The 20,809-nt window shown below is 34.2% G+C and overlaps 1 protein-coding gene across 3 annotated transcripts in view; it reads left to right on the forward strand.

The window, feature by feature from the left end:
• Window positions 1-20,809, forward strand: part of LOC145243522 (uncharacterized) — a 226,898-nt gene that overhangs the window by 20,228 nt on the left and 185,861 nt on the right. Inside the window, exon 2 of one of the 3 annotated variants that reach the window (XM_080106490.1) lies at window positions 1,147-1,252. The exons of 1 other annotated variant lie outside the window; for it this stretch is intronic. The gene's annotated coding sequence lies outside the window, so the exon portion shown is untranslated. Of the gene's footprint in view, window positions 1-1,146; window positions 1,253-1,897; window positions 1,955-20,809 lie in introns of those variants that run through there. One more of the 3 variants, XM_080106491.1, reaches the window with a different exon arrangement.

A 20,809-nucleotide genomic window follows, 5' to 3' on the forward strand; every position in this document is an offset into this window, starting at 1 on the left:
ACCTAGTACGAGTAAATTGTACCTCAGCGGCCATTAAAATGTTCTCAGTGGATGTTGACCCCTGACCAACCAATTCCAGCTGTAATTATCTCTAAATTTAGTATACTTAAAAATATAGTTTCTTTTCAAATAATTTTCACTTTTAACTTCTTCTCTTTTTCATTCCAGGTCCTACACTTCATGAGAATTTATTTAGATTTCTTTCCTCTATATTTACCACATCTTCAGCACTAAGTAAACTTTCTTTTCTAGGTAGATACAATCGATCTACGTCTCCTTTATTATTAAACTCCCCATAAATTGTAAGCATTTTATGCGTTTTTGCGTCCAAACATTTTAATTCATCTACATTTGAGTCAAGTATACCAGCGTTATATGGAATGATAGGTACTGCTCTAGTATTGATGGCATATATTCTATTCCGACTGTGTAGGTGCGATTTAGCAGTAACCCATAATCTTCTGTTGTACTCGACTGCGACCTAAGTTTTTCATTTTTCATTTCCATGTTCATTATCTGATCGACTTCCAGTGTCTCCAAATATTTGTAACTTCTCTCGCTGTCAATATTGTTTTATCAGACCTGTTGCAGTGTGTTGAAGGCCATCTCAGTGCACCAGCTTGCCTCTTTTCATCAAGAATAGCACATTTGGTGACGCCAAATTCCATTCTTATGTCATTATCAGGGCTATGACAAGAGAATATTCTTTTCATTATTTTGATTCTCGTGTATATATCAGTTAATATCTTATATGTTTTTAGATAACGTGATGTGGTTCTCGATTAATTAATTGTGTCTAACTGTGTCGGATATATACTGGAGAGTCAAAAAATGAAAATAATATTCTGTTGTCATAGCCCTAATCATTACTAAACAATCTGATAGTATTCATTAGAATATTAAGCTTGTTCTCATTCATTCTAAAAACTTTAAGGTCATCCATGAATAGTAGATGGTTGACTGTAAGAGGTTCTTTTCCAAATTCATATCCTGCTTTCACATTCCGTAAAAGAAATGTCAACAGGCTCAAAAAGCAAAGGGGGAATAACTCACCCCAGAAAATCCCTCTTTTGATTTTCACTTTGCTTAATGCAACATTTTTTAAAGTTAAATTTGTTTCACAATTTTTCATGCTATTCTTTATAGATGGTCGGATATTGGAGGATATTCTAAAAATTTCCAAGCACTTGAATACCCCTGAATGGGACACCATGTCAAACGTCTTCTTGTAATCTGACCATCCCATGACAAGGTTAGTAAAACTTCGTTTGCAATTGCTTAAGATCGATCAGAGCTGATTCTTGGTGCCTCGTGATCTTTTTTGGCAGCTTTTTTGTCCCTCAGGCAGCAAATTGTTTTTAGTCCAAATGACTATAGATACCGCCAGACAATATGCCAGTGAAAAGTTTCTACGTAATCGCGAGGCAAGTTCGTCACTTCACTATCTTTTGACTTATCTTTAATGATTAAAACTGCAGTACACTTTGTCAAAACCCAGGGGAGCAACCTGTCGTCAGTCATTTAGCATTGTTGCAGGAAGTGAAAGATTGTTGAACCATTATTATTATTATTATTATTATTATTATTATTATTATTATTATTATTATTATTATTATTATTATTAACCGAGCCTTATCGGTTTTGATATGGTAGCTAGGTAACATTAACTTAGTTTCAAAGCTAATAGAAAAAAAACAAACTACAAGTAATTCTAATATCTTTAGTGATTATAAATGTGCGCATTCACTTTTCTTGTCTTTTTCTTTCTTCTTTCTTTCTGCTTTCATTCTTTTTCAACTTTGCCAATTTATTTCTCCTGATTTTTTTCTCAACGCCCTCCCTAACCCATACGAATCAAGCAAAAAAAAAAGAAGAGAAAAACAACAACAATAGCAGTGACAAAAAGACATCTGTATTAATTTAGTTTTTATTCGTCCATTGACTCGTTTGTAAGGTAAGAAACCTTCATTAGCGTCTCTCTCTCTCTCTTCCTCCCTCCCTCTCTCTCTCACTATATATATGTTTTTGTGTGTGCGCTCGCGCGTGCGTGTGTGTGCATATGCATAGGTCACTTAGCCTTACAAAGATCTCATGTTTGTGAAACTGAAAATGAAAACCATTTTTTCTGGCTGCAAGATTTATTTGGAGTCCTGACGAGATATGGAAATGTTAAAATGTTTATCGACCTTAGTAAACTCCTCACAATATTTATATATACAATCTAATTTATTTATCAGCTGTATGCGTGTATTAAGCACTTTTGAAAAAATATTAGGTTTTAATTCACACACACACACACACACACACACACACACATATATATATATATATATATATATATATATATATATATATATATATATATAGTAAGTTATAAAATGTATATGGCGATTAAGCTACACTAAATATTTCGCGTTTCATCCACTCTAGGACTCTTCAGGCTTATAGATAGATAAGCCTGAAGAGTCCTAGAGTGGATGAAACGCGGAATATTCAGTGTAGCTTAATCGCCATATACATTTTATAGCTTACTAACTAGCTCTACATACGTATTGAGCACTTTTGAAGTAAATACTTAAAGTTTACGCATAAATCTATACTTTCGTATATTAATTTTATGTGAGTAAATTAAGTAGCTATATATATATATATATATATATATATATATATATATATATATATATATATATATATATATATATAGATAGATAGATAGATAGATAGATATATAGATATATATATAGAATGGTTATGTTTCTTCCCTCTTATCTGTTTGCCTTTCTGGTACCTAAGGTACTTAAGCTTTTATGCATTTTTATTCTCATAGCATTTATATGCTAGTTAACATGTCGCAGAATGGATCTTGTAATCCTAAACTTTCTTATTAATAGTTTATCTTTTTAATTTTTTTATTTTATTTATGTATTTTTTTTTCATATATTGGTAAAAATAGTAACCGTATTATTTTACATTTTTTTATTGGGAAGTGGTATTATCCACTGGATAGACATGTAATTAACAGCTGATCTGTTTTTAAATCTCCGAAACAGCTACATGGTAAGCAGTTAATGATCCCCGTTTTCTATTTACAAAATTTTAGTAAAGTTTTTCTCTTTTCATCCATATGTAGTTAAATTCTGTTTTAAAATTGAAGACATTTGCGAAATCGGCTTATGCAAATGCTAAGTCTATTTCTATTTAACAATTTTAGTTAAGGCCATTTTTTCCATCCTTATATAAATGAATTCTCTTTTGTCATTATAAAATTTTTAGAAGTCGGATTATGTAGGTGCTAAAGTTAATATTTCTTTTCCTTCCTGGAATTTAATCTGCATTCTTTATTTTCATTTTTGCATTTTTGTATTCCATGCTTCGTTAGACTATATATATATATATATATATATATATATATATATATATACTAGCTGTACCCGGCCACGCGTTGTTGTGGCTCAGTTTGTTAAAATGGAACACATTCCTCAAGAAAAATTACATTTTGTTCGTTTATTTACTTTTATTATTTTTTGCAATTTTTTTAATCAATAAAAGTTGTTGTTTTTTTATCCCAAAAAATTAATTTTTTACCATAAATTGTTAGGTGAAAGTTTTTTTGGTTTTCTTTTCAGGGAAAACTTGCATTTTTTTAAAAAGAAATTTGGCAGTAAACGTTTCTTTTTGAAAACGGAATTTTTATTATAAAAAGAACAGATGAATGCTTTATATGAACATTGTAAATATTCAGATGAAAGTAGAGAAAAGTTTGATTCTTTTTTCAAGAGACTGTACAAATTATTTTTTTTTGTTAAGAAAAACAGAAAACATACTTCCATCATTAATTATGCAAAAAAATAAATAAAGTTGAAAACTTTCTGTTATTAATGTTTGCTAAAAAATAAATACAGTAAACTTCGCTGAAGTGTTAGCATCTGCAGCATCTTAAAAAGTTGGTTCATGCTGACAATTAAATAAAATAAACGTCTAAAAATTAGTAAAACTAAGTAAAATCACGAATGACGGCTCTTGGGGGACAAGTAAGTAGGAACAACACAATCATTTGTGTAAAATAATCATTATTCGAGAAATTGTAAGCAATAGCAAAAATACCTGATACCAAATGCAGTAAAATTCAAGTATCTTTTATACGTGCTGAAACAGTGTTTAAGTTATTTTTATTTCATTTCTTTTATTAAAAGTTGTCTTTCCAACAATTAACTGGTTGCATGTCATTTAACCCTTAAGGGACTTCACTCTTGGAAAATTGTATAAAAGTCTATGACTATCACTAATTCTAAATTTGGGAGTGCAACTCGAACTTAGGGTTAGTGGTAGATAAGTCATTTGTTAGGCATGTCAGAAATTCCGTGAAAATATTGAATTTTCCAAGCTTATAACTCCTCGAAAAATGTAATTCAATCCCTAATTTTTTTTCAATTAAAGGATCAAGGACCAAGGTTTCATTTAAAAAAACAACAGAAAAAACAACGTGGTTTAAAAAAAAAAAAGGGTTTTAAACTTCGGACTTTACAGGTAAATTTCTAAAAAACACTACTTTTTTATTTTAAATTTGAATTTCAATTTGTGATATATAACACTTTTGTGAGTAAATTAATTATTTACTTTTTAATAGACATTTCAAAATGGGAGTCGTGAATTAATTCGGCCCCCTGTCTTTCCAAGCTTATAACTACTCGAAAAATGTAATTCAAACCCTCATTTTTTTTCAATTAAAGGATCAAGGACCAAGGTTTCATTAAAAAAAAAACAAAAAAACAAACAACGTGTTTTAAAAAAAAGATTTTACACTTCAAACTTTACAGGTAAAATTCTAAAAAACACTACGTTTTTTTTGTTTTAAATTTGAACATATTATTTATTGATCTTTTATCTTCAATTTGTGATATATACAATTTTGGTGAGTAAATTAATTATTTACTTTTTAATAGACATTTAACAAGGGGGGGGGGCTTGAATTAAAAAACGTTTGTCTAAAATATTATATTCAGTTTATTGGAAAGAGCATAAACTTTCACATTGACCCTGAAAATATCGTAAAAATTGAATCAATAGAAAAATTTTGATAGATTTTTAAAGTTTAAAAATTGAAAATACTGAGCTCGTAATTTTTTTTTTTACATAGGCATCACCACATTATCAAGGCCAAGAGACCACTCAAGGATAAGGGTTAAAGAGTGTACAGTAGAAATTGGACAATATAGTAATCATTAGTAATGAAAATTTGGTAAATTTGATAACTTATATGGAACGGCTCATCAAGAACTTATTTACTTTAGACTTGAACACAACCATATTGTAGTCAGCCGGAAAGCAGGAAAACGGAAGACAATTCCACAGGCGTGCAGTTCTAAGAAAGAAGCTTTGTTCATGGAATCTACGTTTAGGTTTAGGCACAGATAAAGAGTGGGGGGAATTATTGATAGTGTTTACAGCTAGACGAGTGTTTCTTGTGAAAGTTTGGCGAGGGGGGACCATAGATTGAAGCTCAGTCGAACACTTTCCATGAAAATAACGATACATCAGAGACAAACTCGTAACATCTCTTCTGTGAGATAGAGGTTGCAAGGAGGAGAAAAGGACATCTCCTACGAGGCTACGAAGTCTATTTTGAACTCTATCAAGGCAGGACAAGTCCTTTCTAGCAGCTCCTGCCCAGATGTGGCAACAGTATTCCATCCTTGGACGTACCTGGCTCTTATATAGATAGAGAATAGTATCAGCAGTGAGATATTTACCGGATCGATAGAAAGATCCCACCATTTTTCCAGCGGCATTGGCAACAGATTTGATGTACGTGTTCCATTTAAGATCAGGAGTAATGGTCAAGCCCAGAAGCTTGTCAAAACTTGAGGCCTCCTGAAGACGAGAGCCATTCATTTCAATTGATGCCAAATGTGGATTAGAATGTTGATGATGTAAAGAGAGAAGCTTGGTTTTAGATGCATTAAAAGTAACCAGCCACCCCTTTCCCCATTGTACTACGTGCTCAAGATCAGAGGAGAGAGAATTGGAGAGAACTTGGTCGTTTACTGACTTAGATGTGCTACCATAAATTGTAGTGTCGTCAGCATAAATGTCTACAAATGATGTAAGGATGTGATTTGGAAGATCATTAATGTAGATCAGGAAAAGAGTTGGGCCCAGGATGGACCCCTGAGGGACACCGGCATTAATACTGTGAGCTTCTGATTTTTGCCCCTCAACTACTACTCTTATGAACCTATCAGAAAGAAATGATTTAATAATTGAGAAGACATTTCCAGCTATACCATAGCTAGCGATCTTATGAAGTAAACCTTTATGCCATACCCTATCAAAGGCTTTAGATATGTCAAGAGCAATTGCCCTAGAAAGATTGCCACCGTCGAGAGATTTGCTAATCCTATGTGATATAACTGTAAGCACATCTGCTGTAGATCTAGCAGAACGGAAACCATATTGAGTGTCACTAAGGTTAATTTTGTTGAGATGGTTGATTACTTCTGTATTTAACACAGATTCTAGCAACTTACTCATGACGCACAGGAGACTTATTGGCCTGTACTGAGAGCGGGATGAGCGATCACCTGAATTCTTAAATACAGGGCATACTGATGAAATTTTCCAGAGAGATGGGAAACTATTCTCCATAAGACAACGTTTAAACAGTTTTGTAAGTATGGGCGCTAGTTCAGGTTGAAGTTTTTTGAGTACTATGATTGGAATACCGTCAGGGCCAGTTGCTTTACTGGAATCAAGGTTTTTGATAAGCTTGGCAACATCACGTACAGATATACGTATATCACATAGCGTGTTTTCTGATACAGGAGGAAATATTGGGGGTTGGCGGCCTTGGTCGCAAAGGGTAGAATTAGCTGCAAAGTTCTTCACAAAGAGTTTGGCTTTGTCTGATGCTGACGAGATTACCTCAGGTCCATTGATAATAGTTGGGATGGAGCACACGCTTCTGTTCAGGATTCTGTTTGCTATTTGCCAAAACTGGTGGGAACAAAGCCGCTGCTCAGCTACTTTGGACTTAACAGATTGAGCATACAACTCTCTTGCGTTCCTTATTACTTTCTTACAATGGTTGCTGGCAGTCCTGAAAACGGCTTTAGTTTCCATACATCTATTACGTTTGAAGCAGTGGAAAAAGTGATTTCTGTGCGCAATGGCAGCAGCACATTCTGGAGAGAACCAAGGCTGGCTGTTAGGTTTTTGCTGAAACTTTTTAGAGGGTATGAAATGGTCAACACCTACAATTAACCATTCAGTCAGGTCTAATACTATAGAGGACACATCCTTTTTAAACATGGAATGCAGAGGTAGATCAGATATAAATGTACGGAAGCTATCCCAGTCAGCCTTAGTGTATCGATATACTGTACGATGGAGAGGTACGTCTGGGGACTTATTACATTTCATTTTTATCTTAATTGATACAACAGAGTGGTCGGAAGATCCAAGAGGCGACAGAACGGAAACTGGACATAGTTCAGGGCAAGTTGTGAGAAAAAGGTCTAGTAGGCTCGCATACTGGCTGTCATTGTCGGGCACACGGGTGGGTTCCTGAACAATCTGAGTGAGGTCATAGGCAATGGAGAAATCATGACAGAACCTCCCCTCATCATCGGTCTTGTTTGAGTGGGTCAACCATTCGACGTTGTGAACATTGAAGTCTCCACATACGTGAATGTTAGCTGAAGGATAAGCAGATAGGACTTGGTCAATTTTCTTAGATATGCTTTGAAAGATAGTAACTCCGCTGTTGTGGGGGCGATAGAGAGTAAATATAAATGCAGTAGTGTGAGCTAAAGCAACCCGGAAGCACATATAGGGTAAGTTAGGATCTTCCCTGGAGATGTCCCTCCCACATGGAAAGCTATCTTTAATATAGGCACATATTCCATGCCCATGGCGATCTTGGGGGTCAGATTTAGAAGTTAAGTTAGAGTATCCTGTAATTGCAAACTTTTCTAGGGAAATAGCCTGTCCAATGCCAGTTTCACTTAAAAATAAAAGGTCTGGTTTAGCCTCCTGTAATTGGGTTTCAACCTCTGGAAGGTTAGAACGTAGACCCCTGATGTTGGAGAAGGAGACATGGTAGTAGGGGTCTACGTTGGAAGTTGGAGAACCGGGTTTAATCGTGTATTTTTTCTTGAAACTTGTCATGATGAAATTTTGGAATTTGTGGACTAGGTCGTCAGATTTACTTAGAGCAGGACAGAGAGGGGAAACTAAGAGAGAAAAAGAAACGAAGAATTTTTTTTTTTTGTAGCTAATGATAAGGTAAAGCCGTAACAATTACCCACTAGTATGGCATCGAGAGGCCCCACCAGAAGCTACTGCATGGTCCAGAATCCATTCACCAAATGGCAATACAGCAGCCCCAGTACTTTGCACCTGCTGATAGGACAGCCTCCTTAGTGGTTAATCCAAAGTTCGGGTCCCTGACTATCAGGCGGATAACGTCAGCCCAGACAAAACGTTTACCTCCAGCACCCTTACTAGTGACATGGCTACAAGGATAGACATAGAAACAGAAATTTTCCACCAACTCTGCCAACTGTTCGCGCAAAATACTGCCAACCTAGAAAACAGCTTTTTCTTCTCCCTTTGTCAGAAAAATCACTCATTAAAAAATGAGGACTGAGGGACAAATAAGAAGAAGCGAGAGTAACAGGAACTGCCGATAACGCATCCACAATGCGTTTTCTACTCTCCATTAAAAAAAAAAAAAATTATTAAGTATTGTACTTAATAAAAGTCCAACGGACGTGTTTAAGGGAAAGTATGGTGATAGATTCCCCTCTCACGAACTAAAAATGAGTAAAATTAGGTAATCTATTTTTGCAATCAACTCGGTAGATAAATAAACATTTATGGACAAGAAAAAAAGCTAGCATTTAATACAACAGAAATACATAAATTAAATACTGAAATAAAATGTAGTTATTAATATTTGAATCTAAAAATAAAAAGTGCGAATTAGTAATGAAATCACTTATCTCAAAAACACTTCCGTCTCCAGAATGTAAACTAGTGAAGAATTTAACTTTTAATAGCGTTCAGAAGATTTTTTTTTTTAAATTAACCGTTAAAAGAAAAGCGTGATTTTATTCTGAACTTTAACTAGTCACGTTTTAAGAAACTTACGATATAAAAGAAAAGCGGATGCGGGGGGGGGGTTCTTCCGAAGTTAGTTGGTGACGTTATAAGTAATTGCGAGATAAGATGGAAGCCAGAATTTAGGGGTGGGGGACTGAAAATGATAATATAATGGATTGATTATACAATATTTAAGATCAACTCGGTAGATAAACATTTATGGACGAGAAAAAAAGCTAGCATTTAATACAACAGAAATACATAAATTAAATACTGAAATAAAATGTAGTTATTAATATTTGAATCTAAAAATAAAAAGTGCGAATTAGTAATGAAATCACTTATCTCAAAAACACTTCCGTCTCCAGAATGCAAACTAGTGAATTCAATTAATTTCATTACTATTTAAAAAAAAAAATTTCTATCATTTTATACAACTTTAATAGTTTATTTTGGACGTATAATCCATATAGAAAATAAACAACCCACTTTTAAAAGAGAAATTACAAGCTTTTAATATTTTATTCGCAGTTTCGTGTTAGGGGTGTCAAAAATTCATACAAAAATTCTGATACACCTAGTCATTTGTTTACAACTCTTGAGAAATTAAGCCTCCTTACTCCTTAAGCGATAAGCGGACATTTGTTTATTATATATTTTTATTCAGTGTGTAAAATCCACTTTGAACAACATATTTCGAAATTAAAAAAATAAAAAAAAAACAAAAAAATTTTGTTTTAGCATGTTAAAAGTATTTAGGTTGGTAGATAATCAAATTCTACTGTGTTTGGTATAAGTTTTTTTGCTGTTGTTTCTTGTTTTTTAAAATTTTTTACTAAGGGGGGGGGGGTTGCTCAGATCGTATTTTAAACTAAACTACGGAGGTTGGAATGCCCCCCTCTAAAATTTACTTGGAAGCCGAATGGTTAGCCGAAAAAAGATGAAAAAAAAAACAAACAAATAATCAATAAATAATTGTTACCAAAGGCAATAAATGCTACTTTTTTTACTTACATGAATAAGTTTATTTTATGTTTTAAAGTATTTTCAAACGCTTTTCTTTATTTTTTAATCTAGAATTGCAGGTGTGTGGGTGCGCGATATCACCAGATTTTTTAGAATTCCCCGCTAGATTGCAAACGAAATCTCCAGATCTAGCGGGAAAACCGCTAAATTGGAAACACTGGTCACGTGACGGCAAGCGGTGATAAATAATTGTCCATAAATAAAAAGAAAATGGCCTATCGGTACAAAGAAAACCGCCTATTTATTACAGAAAATTAAGTATAATGTTATAATTAAAAAGAGATATATAAAAACACGCATGAGTACAGTAAACATATTGTACCAAAATGTTGAAGCAATCATTTATTTAGTTATTTAGACTATTAATTACGAACGAACCAAGAGTTACATATATATATATATATATATATATATATATATATATATATATATATATATATATATATATATATATATATATATATATATATATTTAAAGTGATGGTTGTTCCAACGAGAGAAAAATGTATATTTAAAAGAGTGTAGCCACCAACAATTGTGGATTTTTCAGCCTTTTATCATATTTTTATTTTAAAATATTTTTATAACGCGTTTCAAGCTTTGTTTCGCTCTCTTTAGATATTTTCGTAAAAAGTTTGTTTTTTTAAATGAGAGTTTGAAATGTTATTTTTACATCTGCTGATACTAAATGTATTTTTCAGAGTTAAGTTCAAAGGGAGGGGGGCTTTTGGTCCATTTGGTGAAGGTTTTTATAGTTTTTTATGACTTTCTTTCCCCATGTATAGCACACACTCACACACAATCACACACGCATACATATCCATACATGTACATATACATATGCACACGCACACGCACGCACGCAGATGTATACACATATACACACGCATATACACAGAAATATATGTAGGAGCATACATATATACATACCCACCTACACACTCACAGACGTACTCACACACATTTACCCACTAACATATCACACACATATTGGTTATTTTTTTTTTGTCTTTCCCAATCAAAACACGCATGCATAAATGTACTTAATCATTCAAACATAAGTACACGCACACGCACACAAGTAAGATGGAGAATAGGTAGGATATATATATATATATATATATATATATATATATATATATACACGCACACACACACAATCACACACATACATATACATGCACACACACACATATATATACATACATGTATGCACATACACACTCACATACATCCGCATACGTATGCAGGCACACACACATACATACACACACATGCATATATATAGAGACATATGCAGGGGCTCACACATACGCATACATCCATATACACACATACACACACGAATACATTTACCCACCCATATATATGCATACATATATATATACACACACACACATATACAGATGCGTATACATCCATCCACCCATATATATATGGACACACGCACCCACAATCACACACACATACATATTCATACACCCATACCTTACATATGTATTGGTTGAACTTTTCTTTCTTTCCTAATCCAAGCACATATGCATACATGTATTCAGTCACCCAAACATAAGTGCACGTACACACACAAACAAGATGGAGGATAGATAACAGATGATATATATACACACACGTATACTCAGTCACACACATACACGCATACATACATATACACACATATATATAAGCATACACACATATGTGTGTATATACACATACACATGTATAATTTCTAATTGTTTGTTTAGTTTAGGGAAATGGTATTATACTGGATATGGATGTGCGCGCCCGTGAAAGTGTGCAGTGCTTTATTGTGCTTGTTTTGTTTCGTGTGTGAGGGTGCACATTTACCTAAGTATGCATGCGTGTAAGTGTATTTTGTGTTTTGTCTATTTATGTGTATAATTATTGAGAGATGTTGAAGGCGGGATTGAACTTTGCTATGAAGTATTTTCCTTGTGTTAGTAAGTAGAAGTAGTTGTCAGTTTGGAAAATGGGCATTATTTCGAATTTGCCTCCACTGCATGTGTGTATATGCTGTGATACATGCAGGTGTCTATTTTCTGCGATTTTTATGTTGGATCGGTGTGGGGCTACTCTATTACTAAGGTTTTTTGTTGCGCCTATGTAGGATTTATCGCATGCTGCACATTTTATTACATATACCGCGTTTTTTGAAGTGCAATCTAGTTTTTTTTTAATGTTTGTATGGGGTTCGTGAATGTGTATGTGTTTCCCTCTAATATTATGTTGCAGACTACACATCGTTGTTTGTTGCATTTTGTGACTTCTTTTGTTGTGTGTTGATTGAGTTTGGATGAAGTAAGAATGCGTTTTAGGTTTTTGGGTTGGCGTTTGCTTTTTATTATTTTTGTTGTTTTAAGGAAGTTGTTTAGTTTGCTGTTTTGGTTTAGTAGGACGAGGTTTTTCGTTATCTGTGTGAAAAGCTCTGGGTTGTTTGTGCTGTGTGTGAAGACGTATGTTAGGATGTGATTAATTAAGCTCGAGTATATATATATATATATATATATATATATATATATATATATATATATATATATATATATATACTTGAGCTTAATTAATCAATTATGTATATATTAAACAACTTCAGATATAGCGATAAAATGAACTGAAAACATTTTTCAGAACTGCTCAATATTAAGTAGATCTAGGATGTCTTATTCAAATGTAATTACGTTTCAGCAATCCTGTGCTTTGTCAGAATCGTTTATCACGAAGCACAAATTTCCATGGCAGGTGCTCGTCTGAACTCCAATCTCTGGTCCCCCCTCGCCAATCTTTCACGAAAAACACCCGTCTAGCTGAATCCAATGTGAAAAATTTCCCCCACTCTATATTTGTGCCTAAATCAAAACGCGGATTCCATGAACAAAGCTTCTTTCTTAGAACTGCACGCCTGTGGAACTCTGTTCCGTCTGTCTGCTTCCCACCGGACTACAACTTGGATGTCTTCAAGTTCAATGTTAACAAATTCCTAATGAACCGCCCCCTTAAGTAAACACTTCATCAAATCTCCACACTAACGTAATGTACTTGCAATAACCCTTATCCCTGAGTGGCTTCCAGGCCTTGATAAGTGGTGATCACTGTGTAAAAAAAAAAAAAAAAAAAAAAAAACTAATTGAATTTTCGTTGTCAATTCTAAATGTTTATACAATTGTTGTTGGTACTCAAGCACGCACATGATATGAACTTTTCCGAACTGTATAAGAGAAGCATGTGTATTTGCACTTTCATAGTACGCCCTCTTGGCGTTACGTGCTACGACTGTTGCACACTATACATTCTCTTTTGTTTCGATAAAAATTACTTTTTCTAACCCGTGCTCGTATTCTCTTTAGTGACCCTTTCGGATTACAACATTCCGATTCCGATTCTTTATAAATCTCTAAATATTTAACTATACACGTGTTATTTTGTACCGATTATTGTAAAAATACTTTTTAAATGTGCCTATATTTTCTAAAACGTAAAAACTCACTTGTGAGGGGATGATCTACAGATTTTAGTCTTACTGGAATTTTAAAATCAATAAATATTTATCATTTTATTATTACTACAAGCAGTGGAAGATGTTTCTTAAACCAAAATCAAATAAAAAAGATGATTAAAGGAATCGGTTTTGGCATCGAAAAATAGGCTCAAATTTTTCCGATTCCAATACTGATTCGGATATCCCAAAAAGCTCCGATTTTTCCAATTCCCGATTCCGATTATGATTAATCGTCTCAACACTTCAACACTAATATATATATATATATATATATATATATATATATATATATATATATATATATATATATATATATATATATAGTCGGAGGTTATCTTGACTGTAAATTTGTAAGAATAACACTCATAACGCGAATAATCAAAATATGCATAGGCCATTTTAATTTTTTTCTATTTTATTATATTTGAATGTTAATACACACACGCACGCACACACACACATATAATGAAAGATGAGAAATAAAATTATATGTAACTTTATCATATAATCATAACAATAAGTAAAAGTAAAAAGTAAAAATTAAGAAAAAAATTTTTAGACCATAGCGTTTCAAAGCTAAATGCTTCTCGCTAGAAAAGGGAAAGGGTCAGAATTATCCAAAATGCAGATACAGATAAAACTGACTTTGTAACATTTAGATATGAAATGAAAATGAATGAATAGGATAATATGGTAAAAAAATATAATTAAAAATATTAAAAGTAGGTACCATATATAAGAGTAAATCGGAAAGGTAGTATATATGTAGGTAATAGTAAAAAGAAGAAAAAAGAAAATATGGGGCATTTATGGTAAACAAAGTTAACATTCTAGAGTTGCTTACCTGATTAAACCTTTTCGCATCTTTTTGCCAAACGTCCGTATGCCGTCCCTTTGAAAGTTCCCACTTGATTATTAAAATATTTAAATTGGTATGGACAAAGTGTTTAGCAATTTCGCTGGCGCCGACTTGTCAATTCATTTCCTGGTCTTCAGCTTCTGAAATGATAAATGTGTTATTGTAGTTTTTTTTTTTCACTTTAAATACAAGTAAAAATTTAGATGAAAATCTTACAATGAGTTTATCAGGATATTGGATAAAATACATAAAGGAAAAACATTTAGAAGTTTGTCAAATTAAAAAATATAGTATATCTATATTTAAACATACTCTGCTCACCCTCTTAAAAAAGAATGAGATTCGAGTATTTGTTATTGGAACTAAAAGAAAAGAGATGAAAACAAATATGCAAAAAATATATATTACCAAATGCAAGATAAATTACTCTTCTACCTATATAGATTAGATCATCTTGGTTTAAATTTCTATTAAAGCGATTTTAGTTCAAAAAAACAACCTACGTCCACTCTATTGAGTTAGAACAACAAAAAATGACTGGCCATAGGCCTTACACGCGGACCCTTGATAATCGCTACAAATCAAAGTTGAAACGAAACCCTGGTAGGAAAACCCATCCAATAACAATCATCAACAATCGTGGGAAAATGTAATGCTCTAATTTTTTAATTTTCGATTTTTGAGCCATTAGATTAGATAAGATTAGTAAGAATGGTGAATGTCTGTAAAACGTTAGAATCGGTTGAAACTGATGATCATTTTATTTCAATTTATATACGAAGCAGATTTATTACTCTAAATTCTAAAATAATTCTTTATTTTTTCTTTCGGTTACGTAATTATCTAAAAAAAAAAAAAAGGTAGAATCTCATTTTGAGGGAGTGATTTAGTTAAAAGTGTTAATCTAAAAATATGACATTATTATTATTATTATTATTATTATTATTATTATTATTATTATTATTATTATTATTATTATTATTATTATTGGCTCACATGGAGCTTTCACACAAGTCAACAAACGATCTGATTGGAAACCTGTGGTGTTCTCTGGAGGCTGAGTGACAACAAGTCTCCCCAGACGCCCAGTTCTCTCCACCTCCTTCGATAGCATTTGCAAATGAATTTGCGTCATCACAACAGCCTCTTACCATTGATTTCTCGCCAGCAGTGGCCATTGGTTTATACTGGAATTTGAGTGGCACTAAGCCTCCCCAAGGTCCCAGTTCTCTTTGCGCTTGTCCAGCCAAGGTCTGGCCAGTACTCTCTCTTCTCGGTCTTTCAATCCTTCTTGACCCTTCTCAGATTATTACTATTATTATTATTATTATTATTATTATTATTATTATTATTATTATTATTATTATCAGGTACCGGTATACACAAAACATTGACGTATTTTTAAAAAATCCCATAAAAAACTTGTTTATTTTGGATGAAGACATTTAATGGATGCTACTTTTTAGATTTTCTAGTGTTACGTTGTTATACGAAATTCAAATTTAATAAAAGGTCACTTGTAAAATTTAATTTGGAAAAAAAAAAAATCTCTCGCCAGTAATGATTTATTTATACATTTATTTATTTTTTTTTTTTTCTTTTACAAAGATAAACAAATTTTTAAAGTCGTACACTGGGTTGAAAATAAAAAAAACACTCTTTAAGAATTTTCCCCAAATAATCGCGACTGTGACTAAAGTGTTATTGTTTATTTTAATTGTCACATTTTTACGCTAACGGTCTTAGTAAATCGCTCGTGTAGGAGGTAATATTTAATAAAAATCGGGAGTTTCCTTTTGTAAATATCTGTTAAGGTATGGACTTAAAAAAAGATGGTTGCCAAAATAACCTCTCGAAACTTCTGAGTAAATTCGTTTTATTGCTTTGTTTTACGATATTTGACGCTGACGAGCCCAGCCGATCATCTGTGTCGAAGTTATTTTAATCAACAGCAGCGGCAATTAGTCATACATTGATCGTAGATAATTTTTAGTCGTACATATTTAAAACCAGGAGACATGTTTTTAATTCAGGGCAGGATTTACTTTTTTTTGGGGGGAGGGGTAGTTCCGTGTCGGTATTTTGTACATGTTTACATTCCCAAACCATTGCTGTGTTTACATTTTTGTGAATCTTTCGGACGTTCAAGCAAAGACGGGAAATACGTTATGTATACAAAGATTGTTTACATGTGCACGTTGGTTCCAGTAATTAATTTCATCAAATTTAAAGTGTTTGTTTATGAGATGTTAAAATGTTTGTATTTCTTTTTTTTTTTTTTTTTTTTTTTTAGCGCTCCTGCCTCGCGTAGAGAGCGACACCGTTTTTGCAAACTTATAGAAGTGTTCGTTTATCCAGGAATTAGTTTCGTTCTGGAATATGAGAATGTTCGGTCTCAGTAAATTAGAAATGGCGGAACATTAGTAGGGATCCGTTATTATTTAGTATTCGGAATTCGAAAAAAATACGTTATGTCTATGTTTGTTTTAGCCAGTTACGGAGGTTGTAATCACACTATACTTGAAAAATGTAGAATACGACCCGGTGACAACTGGTAGTAGTGGTAGGGAGAAAAATAAGGACTCCTTCCTCTTAAGATGTTACAATTGTGATGGTGATGCTCGTCGGATGAAATGTAGCATTTTGATATTACGGCTGAATGTGTGTGTGTAATGGGGATCGAAAGTTACATATAATAGTGGCTAATAGGCTAGATGTATTAAATTTGTATGTGGCATCTTGTGTTGCAAATCTACGGTACTTTTGTACAGCGGGGCATTTCTGCAATTAAATTATTATATATGGTATTATTATTATTATTATTATTATTATTATTATTAGTAGTAGTAGTAGTAGTAGTAGTAGTATTGTTAGTGTTAGTATTGTTTTATTGGCTCACAAGAAGCTTTCACAGGGGCCATCAAAGATCTCTCCTTGAAAACAGGCTGTGGTGTTTCCTGGAAGCTGAGTGACAACAAGTCTGCCCAGATTTTCCAGTATTTTCCACCTCTTTCGATAACATTTGCGAATAAATTTGCATTATCGCAACAGCTGCTTGCCATTGATTTCTCGTTTGCAGCGGCTATTGCTTTTCACTGAAATTTAAGTGGCAATAAGCCTTCCCAAGGTCCCAGTTCTCTTCGCACTTATCCAGCAGAGGTATGGTCACTGCTCTCTCCTCAGTCTTTCTTTCCTCCTTGACTCTACTTGGCTATTCGGTCTCATTGTTTTTGTTGGGGGGGGGGCAGTGATGTGGTAATGGGGATGGGGGGGGGTTAGAAAACTTATAGATATGTGGCTTCAATGTTCTTGGTTCCATGTGGCGTTTCATGTTTTGCCTCTACAGTAGTTTGTCTAGTCCGCGCTTGTTGCTCATGTGTGTTTGTCTCCACATTCAAGAGTTTTCCTTAATATTTAAACTGTTTTCATTATTGTTGTTCGTTGTATTTTCCCAGTCATTCCTCTTATTCCAATTTCTCTCATTCTTTTTTCAAAGTTTTTCGGGATTGTTCCTAGTGCTCCCACTATTATAGGTATTCTTTTGATTTTCTTCAGCTTCACTATCCCTATTATTATTATTATTATTATTATTATTATTATTATTATTATTATTATTATTATTGCCTCACATGGAGCTTTCACACAAGTCATCAAAGATCTGATTGAAAACCTGTGGTGTTCCCTGGAAGCTGAGTGACAACAAGTCTCCCCAGACGTCCAGCACTCTCCACCTCCTTCAATAGCATTTGTAAATAAATTTGAGTTATCGCAACAGCCTCTCGCCACGGATTTCTCGCTGTCAGCGGCCATTGCTCTATACTGGAATTTGAGTGGCACTAAGCCTCCCAAGGTCCCAGTTCTTTTCACACTTGTCCAGCGGAGGTTTAGTCAGCGCTCTCTCCTCAGTCTTTCCATCCTCCTTGACTCTTCTCGGCTATTTGATATCACACTTTGCGGGGGGACGGTGATGGGACAATGGAAGAGGATGCGTGATGGGGATGTAGAACTTGTTGATATGCAGCTTCATTGTTCTTCATTCCCTGTAACGCTTCTTCCTGTTTTGCCTCTGCAGCAGTTTGTCTGGCTCACACATGTGGTTCATGTGTATTATTCTCCGCATTCAAGGATTTTCCTTAATATTTCAGCCGTTTTCACTATCGTTAGTCGTTGTATCTTTGCAGCCATTCCTCTGATTCCATTTTTCCCATTCTTTTTTTCAAAGGTTTTCGGAATTGGTCCGAGTGCTCCTACTATTATAGGTACTATTTTGTTTTTCTTCATCGTCCAAATCCCTTTTAGCTCTCTGACTAGCTATGTGTATTTGCTCCGTTTCTCCTTTTCTTTCATACTCAACCTGTTATCAGCTGGGACAGCACAATCTATGATTTGACAGGATTTTTCTTTCTTGTTAATTGTTATGACATCTGGCCTTCTTGCTTGGGTGGATTTGCCCGCCTGTATGCCCATGTCTCATAGGATTTTGTAGTTCTCGTTTTCTAGTACTGTCGCGGTATTATGCTTGTACCATTTGCCTGTACGTCCAAAATGCAGTTGTTTGCATAGTTCCCAGTGTACTGCCCTCCCCACTTGGTCATGCCTGTTTTTGTATTCCTTTTGGGCAAGTTTGCTGCATTCACTTACTATATGGTTTATCGTTTCGTCTCTTTGTCGTCAGAGTCTGCATTTTCTGTTTTCTTGTGTTTTATCGATCTTTGCTTTAATATGGTTGGTTCTTATCGAGTTATTTTGTGCTGCAGTTATTAGGGATTCAGTTTCTCAGTTTACATGTCCTTTTCGCATCCATGTCCAAGTATTTTCGTTATTCTCATCTTTTGTCATTCTTATGAATCTTCCGTGCAGTTGTTTCTCTTCCCATTTTTCTTTTCTTGTTTTGTCATTTGTCTCTCTGTTTTCTGTTGTTGTTTTTTTTTCAGTGTCTCTCGCTGTCATAATTATCTTTTCAGTATTTTTTTTTTTACACAGTGATAACCACTTATCAAGGCCCGGAAGCCACTCAGGGATTTGCATTATGTATTTTTCTAGTTCTTTTGTGTCATTCACACAGTCTTCTATGCAGACCAGTCCTCTCTCGCCATCTTTCCTTTTCACGTAGAGTCTGTCAATATCGTCCTTTGGGTGTAGTGCATTGTACATGGTCATGAGTTTCCTGGTATTCTGGTCGAGTTGTCTCAGTTCTTCTTTTGTCCACCCTATAAAAGGTCCAGAGTATCTTACTAGTGATACTGACCATGTATTTATACCTTTTATTAGATTTCTGCTATATAATTTCGTTTCCAGGAGTTTTCTTGTTCTCCTGAGGTATTCCTTTCCAATTCTCTCTTTCAATTCTGTTGCTTTGATGATGTCCGCTTCCAGAATCACCAAGTATTTATAGTTTTGTTCCCCTAGTGCCCTCATCTCCGTTTGGTTTGGTAGTTCCATGCCTTCTGCCGTTTCCAGTTTTCCCTTTCTTATAACAAGTAGTATGCTCTTTTCCATTCCAAATTCCATTTGGATATCCTGGCTGAATATCCTGGTAGTGTTAATTAGTGTCTCTAACTCCTGTTCGGTCCTTGCAAAAAGTTTCAAATCGTCCATGTACATCAGGTGGTTCAATTTTTCCTCTGTATTAGAAAACTTGTATCCGGCTGGACACTTTCTCAGAATACTGTTCAGGGGCATCATAGCTATGATGAACAGGAATGGCGATAGGGAGTCACCTTGAAAGATGCCTCTTTGTATGTTGATTTCTGTTATGTGCTGTCCATCAGCTGTCGATTTCACCCTCCATGTTCTCATTGCATTTTCTATTACGTTAATGATCTCGCTTGGTATTTTATACATTTTTAAGCATTCTATTATCCATGCTTGGGGAATTCTGTCGTACGCTTTTTTGTAGTTGATCCATGCATGCCTAAATTCTTTCTCCTTCTTTTGACCTCCTTTAGGATCTTTTGATCTATATATAGCAGATACCGTGTTCCTCGTTTTCCTTTTTGGCATCCTTTCTTTTCCTCGGGGAGGGAGTGGTAGATTTGTTCCCTCAGTTGTGCTGTCAGTATTTTCCACATAGTGGGTAAGCACTTGATAGGCCTATAGTTGCTGGGGACGGTTCATTTCTCTGTATCCTTCTGTAGCAGTGTAGTTCTACATTTTGCCATCCAATCTGTCACGCTCGCTTCCTATATACATCTTTTCATATTTTGAGCTAGCCTTTCGTATAATGTTGTGAATTTTTTGAACAAGAATGCATGTATCCTGTCGTGCCCTGGTGCTCTCCAGTTTGTCATTTTTCCTATGGTTTCTTT

This window comes from Euprymna scolopes, chromosome 22 (assembly GCF_053919585.1).
Source record: "Euprymna scolopes isolate OS-2025 chromosome 22, ASM5391958v1, whole genome shotgun sequence".
Classification (NCBI taxonomy): domain Eukaryota; kingdom Metazoa; phylum Mollusca; class Cephalopoda; order Sepiida; family Sepiolidae; genus Euprymna; species Euprymna scolopes.